The following is a 10249-nucleotide window of genomic DNA, read 5'->3' as shown; positions in this document are numbered from 1 at the left end:
CATCCGGGAATAGTTGGAGCAGGTTTCATTTGCAGGGATACGTTTGCAAACACCATGATATCAATAGCACAACCGCTGGGAATTACCACTGCCTTGATAGCCGAAGCTTGGGCTATGCTCATAGCATCTAGAACGGCAAAAGACCGAAGTTGTCCAAAAGTCCAATTTGAAACGGACTCGGAAAACCTACATCGACTCCTAACTTCAGACACCGAACCGCCTTGGTACATCTCGAGTATGATCTTTGAAACCAAGTCAATCATGAGCCAAATCCCCCAATTCAACATCACACACATCTACAGGGAAGGTAATCAAGCCGCAGACGGACTTGCCAACCTTGCTGCAGACAAAAGCTAGCTAGGAAACCTGTCAACATTGGTTCGGGATCACATAATCTCATCCTGCATCAACCAAATTGTAATAGATGACTCACTGGGTACCACATACCCTCATGTAATCACCGTTTAATTTTAATACAATCTCTTGCTTCAAGAAAAAATAAAATGTGACACGTTGCAGAAGATGGGAAACCAAAGGTCAGGTAAATGGCCTGCTCTAGCTTAGCTAATAATTTAAGTGGGGACTTTTTGATATGAAAATGAAAGGGCCAGATACTGAAAAAAAATGGCCGAAATATCCGACTGCTCAATTTATGCAACTCATTGCGTGACTATATTCTCACTATTTGTGTTTCTGATAACTAGGTCGGGGAATTGAGTTGGTCGGACGGTGTTACCTTCACACTTATAGCTAGCTTGGAGGTCCAATCGTTCAAGGATGATGAGTTCCCTCTAACTGGTTATAAATTTTTATCCACACATGGTTCGATAGCTGTAATGCGTGAAGGAAATAAGTGCATCAATTGGCGGGCAAATATTAAAAGATCAGGTGTTTAGACGCAAGCCTAATGGGTGTTTGATAGGAAAGTATTCTCCACCAGGCTCTCACTGGTGGTCCGGTCACTCCGATGGATTTAAATTTTTTAGGAGGGGTTTTATTATGTATAAAATAAAATAAATAAAGAGCCGACGGAAAATCCACTGTTCGTAGGAATAGGAATTTATTCAAATGTTTGATTGTTGCTTTCGTTGATAATGGAGAACAGCTTTCTACGTTACCCAGCCTCAAGTTCCCAGTCTTCACCCAAACCATCCATACATCTCATATAAGTTGTGCTTCAAAAAAAAAGGGAAAATTAGGCTAAGGCGCAAAAAAATAATATTCTTGTTGTCAGGCCCACGATCAATTTTAGTTTTCGTCACATCCAAAATTATCCGAAACTACATAGCTCGTTATGCATACTATTTTTCAGGGGTATAATTGTAAAGCAAACTTGGATATAACATATCTAAAAAACCACGCCTTGGAATTTTACAAATTTTATATCGTTAGAAATCTTTTAAAGAGAGCTACGCAACGAGCACAAACTAGAATATCAAATATATTTTTTTTCACAAAAAAAAATCGGAGGTGATCATCATTTTTGGCAAAATTTTCGAAAATTTGATACATAAGCATTATGCAGCCACCAAAAAAGATGCATAATACATTCTGCAGATGCATAACGAATTATACAACCATTTTCTCCATTGCATAACAAAGTTATGCATCTATAAAAAGTTATGTAGCCATTGTATTAACGCGTACAAAAAAAATTGATGTATAATGCATTATGCATTTATTTTCTCGATGCATAAAAGATTGTGCAACAATTTTCTCGATGCATAATGCATTATGCAGCCATATTTTCGGATGCATAACAAGTTATGCATCCATTTTCGCGACTGCATAACATGTTATGCATATATTATTGTAGGTGCATGACAAGTTATGCAGTCTTTGTTTTTATTGGTTTTGATAGTGACAAAAAAGTTGCTGCATAAAGTGCTATGCAACCATTTTCTGGACTGTATAACAAGTTATGCAACAAATTTTATAGATACATAATAGGTTATGCATCCATTTTCATAACTGCACTACATGTTATGCAACCATTTTCCAAATTCACCAAGTTATATCTTCATTTCATGTTAAACAAAGCTTAACCAGTGACAACCATGATTGAATAAAACAGTGAAACAAACAACTGAATGAGCAAAAACTTAATCAACAAAAACACACCTAGTGAAACATGCACATAACTTAAACAAAAAAAACGAAGTATTTGTTGCTTTTGATTGACTATATGAAATGAAGAATCCCCCAACAATTTTTGGTTCTTGCAGGCCCCAAATGTGCCCGATCCCGCAGAACTAGACAACCAACAACACTCTTAAAGGATGCAAATGTCCAACTCCTGTAAACAACCAATCACACAGAACTAGAAAACCAACAACACTCGAAATATAATGTTGTGAGACGTGGAAAAATGCCACTGATTTGTTGTCTGAACATTATGAAGTTTTACCCTAACTTAACATAAAACTCAATTTACAGGTATGGTGCTTGATACTGGAACACTACACAAGAAGTGCATGTACACAAGATAGTATATATAGATTACTTACCTATCTCGTAAATATACAAGATAGGACATATGAAAAGGTGCAGTGGCTTGTCACCCAACGAACAGGGTACGCGATACTGTAACCAGAAAAGGATAATCACAGACGACAGGAATTGGCATCTCCGGTAAGCTTGGTAACAACTATTTTTTCTAGTCCTAATAATTGGTTTTAAAAACTTAATCTAATTTATCAAAGTGTATTTTCATACCCATTTGAATCTCAATGTACCGTTTGATTTCAAATCAAGTCCACGGTTAGCAAGCCCTAAATCCCATGAATGGAATCGTACCCAAGCTTTAATTCTTCTCAATTTCTCAAGAACTGGTAATTGCAACAGAAACCCAATAACCATTATCTGTAGCCTCCCAACCATTTTTCTTATATGTGATAACCTTCTTCTCTTTTTTGGCGAAGATGATTTGCTTCTGATTATTCTATTCATATTCACTGATTTGATTTCTATGATTTTACCAATGGATAATTTTACTCATTAAGTAGAGCGGAGAGGAAGAAAAAATGGAATCGAAGAAGAACAAAAAAAGACTGAAACCTAATTTTATAAACTATGGGTTTGGGAGAAATTTTTTCACCAAAAATGGGTGCACGCGTGAACTTCTCCGCCCGTGGGTTTCACGGTGAAGAAAAACTGAAAAATGGGTTTCGCTATAGTTTTCACAAAAAAAATCTCATATAAGTTATAACCTGCCCTCTGAGGTAAAACTGGGCTTGCAATCTGGTTTAGGCTAAACAGAACTCACCCAACCCAACAACTCAATTCAGCGAGCGGTCCAATTTTGTTGGATTCCATAGTCGTGCAAAGATAGATTTAGAACGATTTTTTGGGGACCATGGTTTTTTTGAGGGGACCATGGTTTTATTTTGGGTAAAGACATTAGAAGTAATTCTAGGTCACCCCATATCTAGTTATTTATTTAATACCTAATCTACCCTCTTAATTAATTTTAGGTTATGATTAGTGAATGATTTAGTTAAAAACAATTAGTGAGATTAAATTAAAAGATGGGTTTATTATTAGTTGAGTAGAATTATTGAGAGAGTAGAGTTAGGGAAGATGAAGGAGAAAAACATGGAAAATAGATTTTTTTTCCAATTCACTAAGTTTGAGTATTCAAATGATGAAAACTCATCTGATTCTTCATCTCCATCCTCTCCTAGAATATTTGTTAATCTTAAAAATGATCCGGATTTGAACTGGATTTTGAACAGTTCGGTTACTTTATATGAAGAACATGTAACCGAACTCATCTGAAGCTGTAGTTCGGTTACTTTATATGAAGAACAAGTAACCGAACTCATCTGAAGTTGTAGTTCGGTTGCCCCGTGAGATGAACAAGTAACCGAACTCATCTGAAAGTGTAGTTTGGTTACTTGTTCCAAACACGCAGGTTACCGAACTCTCTAATAATAGAATTTCTAGGAGTTACAGCATTATGTTCGGCTGGTTCTCAACTAACCGAACTTTGGTGTACAAAGTTCGGTTGGTTCGCAAACTGCATGCACTTTTGATCTAACCGAACTTTACGTAATATAAGAGTATATAAGTTTACAAAGTTCGGTTCTTTCGCAAACTTGAACCTAACAACTAACCAACCGAACTTTGAGTTCGGTTTCTGCGATAAAATTGTGAAGTTACCGAACTTAACAAACAAAAAAAATGTGAAGTTCCAGCGTCTATTGGCTAAGTTCGGTTACTTTGTAGTTTTAAAATTTTTTGCGAAAAAACCGAACTCTATTGGCTAAGTTCGGTTATTTTGGAACTAAACATAGTGGCCACAACAACATAGTTCGGTTAGACTGGATTTGTTTTTTTTTCGGTTCTAAGGGTGGAGTTCGGTTACTTTGTAGTTTTAAAAAATTTTGCGAAACAACCGAACAGAGAGTTCGGTGACTTGTTTTAAATCCAATAGAACCGAACTGTTCTTCGTGTTCTTCATTTTCAAGAAGTTCGGTTAGTAAACTAGGGTTTTTTGGAAAATCGTCCTAACCGAACATGACTCTGTAACTCCTATTAAAACCCTATTTTGATGATTTCTATTCGATTGAAGCAATCAAAATCAAATTAAAGTGAAGGGTTTGTTGGAAAATACCTCCGGAGTGGTCCCATGGCAGAATCAGGCTGCGGCTGGCATCTTTTATACTCGATAAAATTATCATGTAACAGAACTTAATTGTGATTGCATTGATGTTGTTACATTTCTTAAATAGGCGGTGGTGGTGGTGGTGGGAGGAGGTGGTGGTGGTAATCGGTGGTTGGTGGTGGTGATAATCAGAGGTGGTGGTGGTGGTAATCGGCGGTGGTGGGCGGCGGTGGTGGTGGTAGTAATCGGTGGTTGGTGGTGGTGATAATCGGAGGTGGTGGTGGTGGTAATCGGCGGTGGTGGGCGGTGGTGGTGGGAGGAGATGGTGGTTATATATATATATATATATATATAGGTGGTTATTAGGTTGGTTTTAAATTAAATTAGGTTAAGGGTAGGTTAGTCATTTCAATGTTTTAGGACACCCCTTATCATTATAGGGAAGGTGGCCTAATAAAATCATGGTCCCCTTAAAAAAACCATGATCCCTAAAAAATCATTCGAGATTTAAGGGGAAACTGTCACCAAAATTTTCTTCTAGATTTTTCACACCACTTGAGAAACTCTCGCCCGCGTCATATAATCATGAAAATAGTGAAAACTAGTGATCACCCGTTGGATAAAAACTCTCAAGGAATCCAACGATATCAAAAGATCAAAAATTTTGTCAAGCAATCTTCATGGTTATAAGGGTTACGGAACCTTCGGTTTCTTTCTCTAGTTCTCGAACAGTTGAGAAGAAAAGAGAGGGAAGAGGAAAAGATACAAACAAGAAACCATCCTTCCCTTTTTATATGAGAGCCCGATCAATTCGTGAACTAGTTCTTAGTTCGGGAACTAGATGCACACAAACTTATTTCACGGTACACGGAGCTGCACATGTGCTACCCAAAAGACAAATTTCAATTAAAGATACTAGCCCATCAATTTCTTTTTTTAAAGATACTAGTTTTTCACCCGTATACACGGGTTTGTTTCTCGTTCATGAAACATAAGCTCAAGCATCTATCAATAAATTAATAATAGAATACCAAAATGATAAAAGGACTTGTTGTCCAATATTTTCAAAGAGTACAATTAATAAAAAACCAATGTCATAAATAGATATTAAAATGTCATGGACTTGTAATCATCTTTCTATTTTTTTTTCCTTCCTTCCTCCTTTCTTCCTCCTTTCTCTCCCAAATACCAGAGAGGAAAAACCTAAAATTAAATTAAAGAAAAAAAAAATCTGATATTTTACCGTATATACATGAAAAATCGCCACGATAATAAACAACGTTTATGGCGATTTTTCATCGAGTCAATAGTTATTAAGAAAATGTTACATTATATAGGGAATAATTTAGACGGTTATTTTATAATTTCATTGTAAAATATTTTTCTTATTTTTTCCGATAATGAATTTCTGAATCAATATTTAAGCCTTAATCCTACAATTTGAGGTTTTCGACGAATTCCACACTTTTATGTTTTTCGGACAATTATTGGTGAGAGAACTTTGAAAAAAATAATAATAATATTTTTAGCATATAATTCTACATTGAAAAAGGACGCGACCGAGTTTTATAAGTGTCTTTCGGTGATTCCATTATTGGGATAGTAATGAGTAAAGTGGGTCCCATAATATGTTTCATGAATCTAAAATCGGCAAAAACCCGCGGTGTGCAAAACAATTCTGTCGATTAATGATAGTTTTCATCACGGATAATTCTACGTTGAAAAAAAAGTCTACCGGATTTTATCCCGTGTGAGGATCAAGGAAGCTCATTGGATAATAATGAGTTAACATGTGTCCTGCCATTTATCTCTGTTTTACCACTCTGCAGTAGGGGTGTAAATAATACCCGAAAATACTCGGCCTGCCTGTATCCGCCCGAGCCCGCCTGTACCCGAAGTAGCCCAAAGCCTGTTATGGCCCGTCATGGACCACCCGACATGGCCTGGATTAATTTATTGGGCGGTCTCGGGCTTTGCGATTAATTATGATGCCCGGCCTGATACCCGGCCTGGTGCCCGGCCTGAAAGCCTTCTATGTGCCATTAATCATTTAATATCCTCTTAAAAGACTTAAAAGTTACAATTTTATAATTGTCAATTTTATGTCAAGATAATTGCTTTTTTACTTATAATTAACCTTTTCAAAACATTAATGGTAATATATTTTCTTATTAGAAAGTTTATTGTACTCTAATTAATTATTTATTATAGGCTAAAATTAAATATTTGTCAGTGTAATTTAAATATAAAATAATACTATCACTTATGATATGCGATGTTGGAAAGGAAAGGATATTGTATTTAATACCGTTCATTTGAAAATTTAAACTTAAAAAAAAAAAAATTTAAATAGTGGCCTGTCCGGCCCGATCTGGCCTGCCCGTATAAAAAGCGGGCTTTGGGCGGTCTTTGGGTAGCAAATTATCTACTTGTGTCCGGCCTGTCCGGCCTGAATTTGTTTACGGGCTCACAAATATTAAGCCTGGCCTGCCCGGCCTGTCTTAGTTTTTGGGTCGGGCGGTCCGGCCTGCCCGAATTTACACCCCTACTCTGCAGTCTATCTCTCTGATATTTTTGTTAATTTTTTTTCCACATTTCTCCAGTATTTACCTATTCTTGATATGTTGAGAAAATTACCTGAAATAATGTACACTTATTTTTTCCACCCGATTTCGATGTCTATCCTCATTGTTTTTGGACGACTTTTTAAGTTATATTTCAACTCATTGTTTTTGGACGACTTTTTGGGTTACATATTTCAGAGAAGTGCATTTGAAAGAGAAAAAGAAATACACCATTTATATCAGAGCGAACAATAAATCTTTATGAATGGAGATCAATTAGATAGAGCTTAAATTTCTATATACCTTGAAATGAATCACATGTTCCAGTTGACAGCCTAAAATTCGTATACTCTTTACTTTAATCACAACATCGGTTTAAATTGGATTGAATTTAGCTCCAAAAAAAAAAGTGAGATAAATCTAGTACACAAATAGATACTGTGAATTGCCTAAAACCAAGAAGAGATCTTGAATGAACATTCAGTATTAAGATCCAGGAGGTAACTAACACCAAGTACAATGACTTGGTGATGTTTCTATCCACAAAAAGCTTTTAAGCCCGAATGTCCTTCCTATCCAGAACCAATTCTTTAAAGATTTGCATTTGCTCGAGCTCCTAAGCAATTCGAAATTAATTACACGAGATCCAGTCAAGACAACCAAAAAAATCATTCACAGCTACATAAAATAAAACTAAATAAAACTATAAGTGAATTTATCGAATAGTTAGGCGCTAAACTGGTGATGGGATTAAAATTAATGGGAAAACCATGACCTTGTGGAAACACCTTTCCATAAAATTCTAGCTTACGAACCGGCAACAAACAACATTTTAAAAATGTACCCGGAGGCAAACATAGCATGACCATGCCGAAATCTAGTTCTTGAATTCACCCGTGTCCAACTATATATTATGGGGAAAATAGAAATTTATGCTTAGTACATTAAATGTATCCAATAATATATTGCTGGCTTGAAGATCTCGATTGGTAGATAACTTGACGCTAGAGAATCCTCATGTAACAAAAGATAACCTCTTGCATCATAAAATCTTGGATCGTCAATGCCAAGCGTGAAATATCAAAAACTTTAACGTGAATGCTAAAAATGCCTGAATATATAAGGGTGTCAACAAATAGGTACAATGTCACCTAGCCGGAATGTCATCTTAATTTGGATTATTTTTATTATATTCCAAAATTTCTTTGTAAGCATAGCCTGGATATATACGTATCTGACATCTGGAAAATGTATTATAAGATGTGTTAAACTGATAACGGTGTTAAACTAAAATTTCTGTTTATATATCACAAAATTTGATCTTATCAAACAATCAACAAAGAAGGCTAACTGGACAAATAATTAATCATTCATAACTGCTGAAACGAAGGTCCAATGAAACCAATATACCAAGTAAAAAAAAATTGTGTATAAGAACAAACTAATTGCTTCACCTTTGTCAAGCGATATAGACTGCTCTAGACCTTAATTTTCAATCCAGGAGATAAGTTTTTAAGATTTCGGCCTAAAAAATCTCTTTTGGCAACTCATCATGGGTCACCAATCCTTGATCTAACTCACATGAGTCACATCCTGCATAAGTAAAAGAGACACAACCAAGTACACGAAAAAAAAATCAAAATTGGAGTTGTTACACTAATTCAAAGAAGTCGATCAAATTTATTATCAGACAATCCACAAAAGAGCTTACTTGCAGAGTATTATGAATCGAATTCGTTCCAGGGCCAAAAGACTTAATATAGTAAGCAAATAGTACTAAACTGAATCATTAAACAAATAAAACTGAAATTCCATATTTAAATTGCTCAAAAATATTCCAAACATACCTGACCATTGAAAGTGTTAAGAGATCTTCTTGGAAACAACTCGTGTAGTCCTTTTACCACACACTTGTTCGACATATCACATTTTCTACACCACTTGCAATACTAACATTTTCGAGCAATCACCAATTAGTGGAGATATTCAAGACCACTTTTGTGTCGTAATCTGATGAAATCATTATTATAACCCATTCAAACAATGTAAAATGAATAAACATATTACTGATAAAGAAAACATATTGAAACAATCACAAAATCGCAAACATAATAAATACGATCTAACCTTTCACAAAGGCCAACAACATTAGCACGAGCATCTGCCTCACATCTTATGCATGGGAGCTCATACATAAGCAGATTTCATATTGCTCAACAGTCACAAGTCACAACCGGTGGATTTCTCACTTTTCCAAAATCGAAGCTTCCGTACCATACCAATCACAAAAATTCAGGATCCAAAACTAAATAACCACTGATTTTAATTAAAATTCTCAAATAACAAAAAAATAAACGAAATCGCTTACCAATTCACTGGGAATAGCCATTGAGAAAAGAGAAGCAAATCTCGGATATTTATCAATCAACCCTGCAGAAACAAAAGAAAATATTATAGTTTACACCACGAAACAATTGGCAATTTTTCTATCACGGAATAAGAACAATTTTCGATTTGAATAAAGAATTAGAAGAAAAATGAAAATCATCCGACCAATTTTCAAAGGAGAGGAGCAACAATCGACTGTTCACATTTCTATTATATCCTGCAAAACAAATACGACAACCACAATCGTAAGCATGCATAAGCGAAATAAACAAAACAGAAAAAAATAAAAAATTATAGAACCCACGCCGTAAGAATGAGGCTTGGTTTTTTCTCAAGCGTTTTATACACGTTGGGAATATTATTTTTGGAATTTATGTCTTATATTTAATAAGAAAAATTACAAAGATTTTTCTTTCCCTAATTTTTGTTTGCGTATAGAACTTTTAAAATTAAATATATTTTATAATTACCAAAATTAGAAATTATGAAATTAAATAAAAAATTTAATTAGCAATAAAAAACGCTGCAATTAATTTTGTTTCATATATCGATTCAGTTTCTGAAAATATCTACATTATTGTTATTTTTGGTTCATTTTCTGAAAATATCTAAAATTGAAGTTTATACATCGATGGAAAGTTTTTTTTTTAGTAATATTTTATTTATTTTTGTCCACAAAATATGAAGAAAT

The 10249-nt window shown here is 34.9% G+C and overlaps 1 long non-coding RNA gene across 4 annotated transcripts; it reads right to left on the bottom strand.

The window, feature by feature from the left end:
* Positions 1 to 7548: 7548 nt before the first annotated feature.
* On the bottom strand, positions 7549 to 9957 carry LOC113277735. Of its 4 annotated transcripts, none has more exons than XR_003325111.1 (6): positions 9724 to 9860; positions 9539 to 9600; positions 9298 to 9435; positions 9018 to 9180; positions 8625 to 8763; positions 7549 to 7786 (listed from the first exon to the last, which is right to left on the bottom strand). It is a non-coding gene; the product is annotated as an uncharacterized LOC113277735 (long non-coding RNA). The 4 variants fall into 4 exon arrangements; XR_003325113.1 differs by lacking the exon at positions 7549 to 7786 and adding an exon at positions 7812 to 8411; XR_003325114.1 differs by lacking the exon at positions 7549 to 7786 and adding an exon at positions 9863 to 9957 and having other exon boundaries at positions 8453 to 8763; positions 9724 to 9775.
* Between the last annotated feature and the right edge of the window lie 292 nt (positions 9958 to 10249).

This window comes from Papaver somniferum, chromosome 5, assembly GCF_003573695.1.
Source record: "Papaver somniferum cultivar HN1 chromosome 5, ASM357369v1, whole genome shotgun sequence".
In the NCBI taxonomy this organism is placed as follows: domain Eukaryota; kingdom Viridiplantae; phylum Streptophyta; class Magnoliopsida; order Ranunculales; family Papaveraceae; genus Papaver; species Papaver somniferum.
Note: the sequence above shows the minus strand (reverse complement) of the source record. Positions and strands in the feature narration are given on the sequence as shown.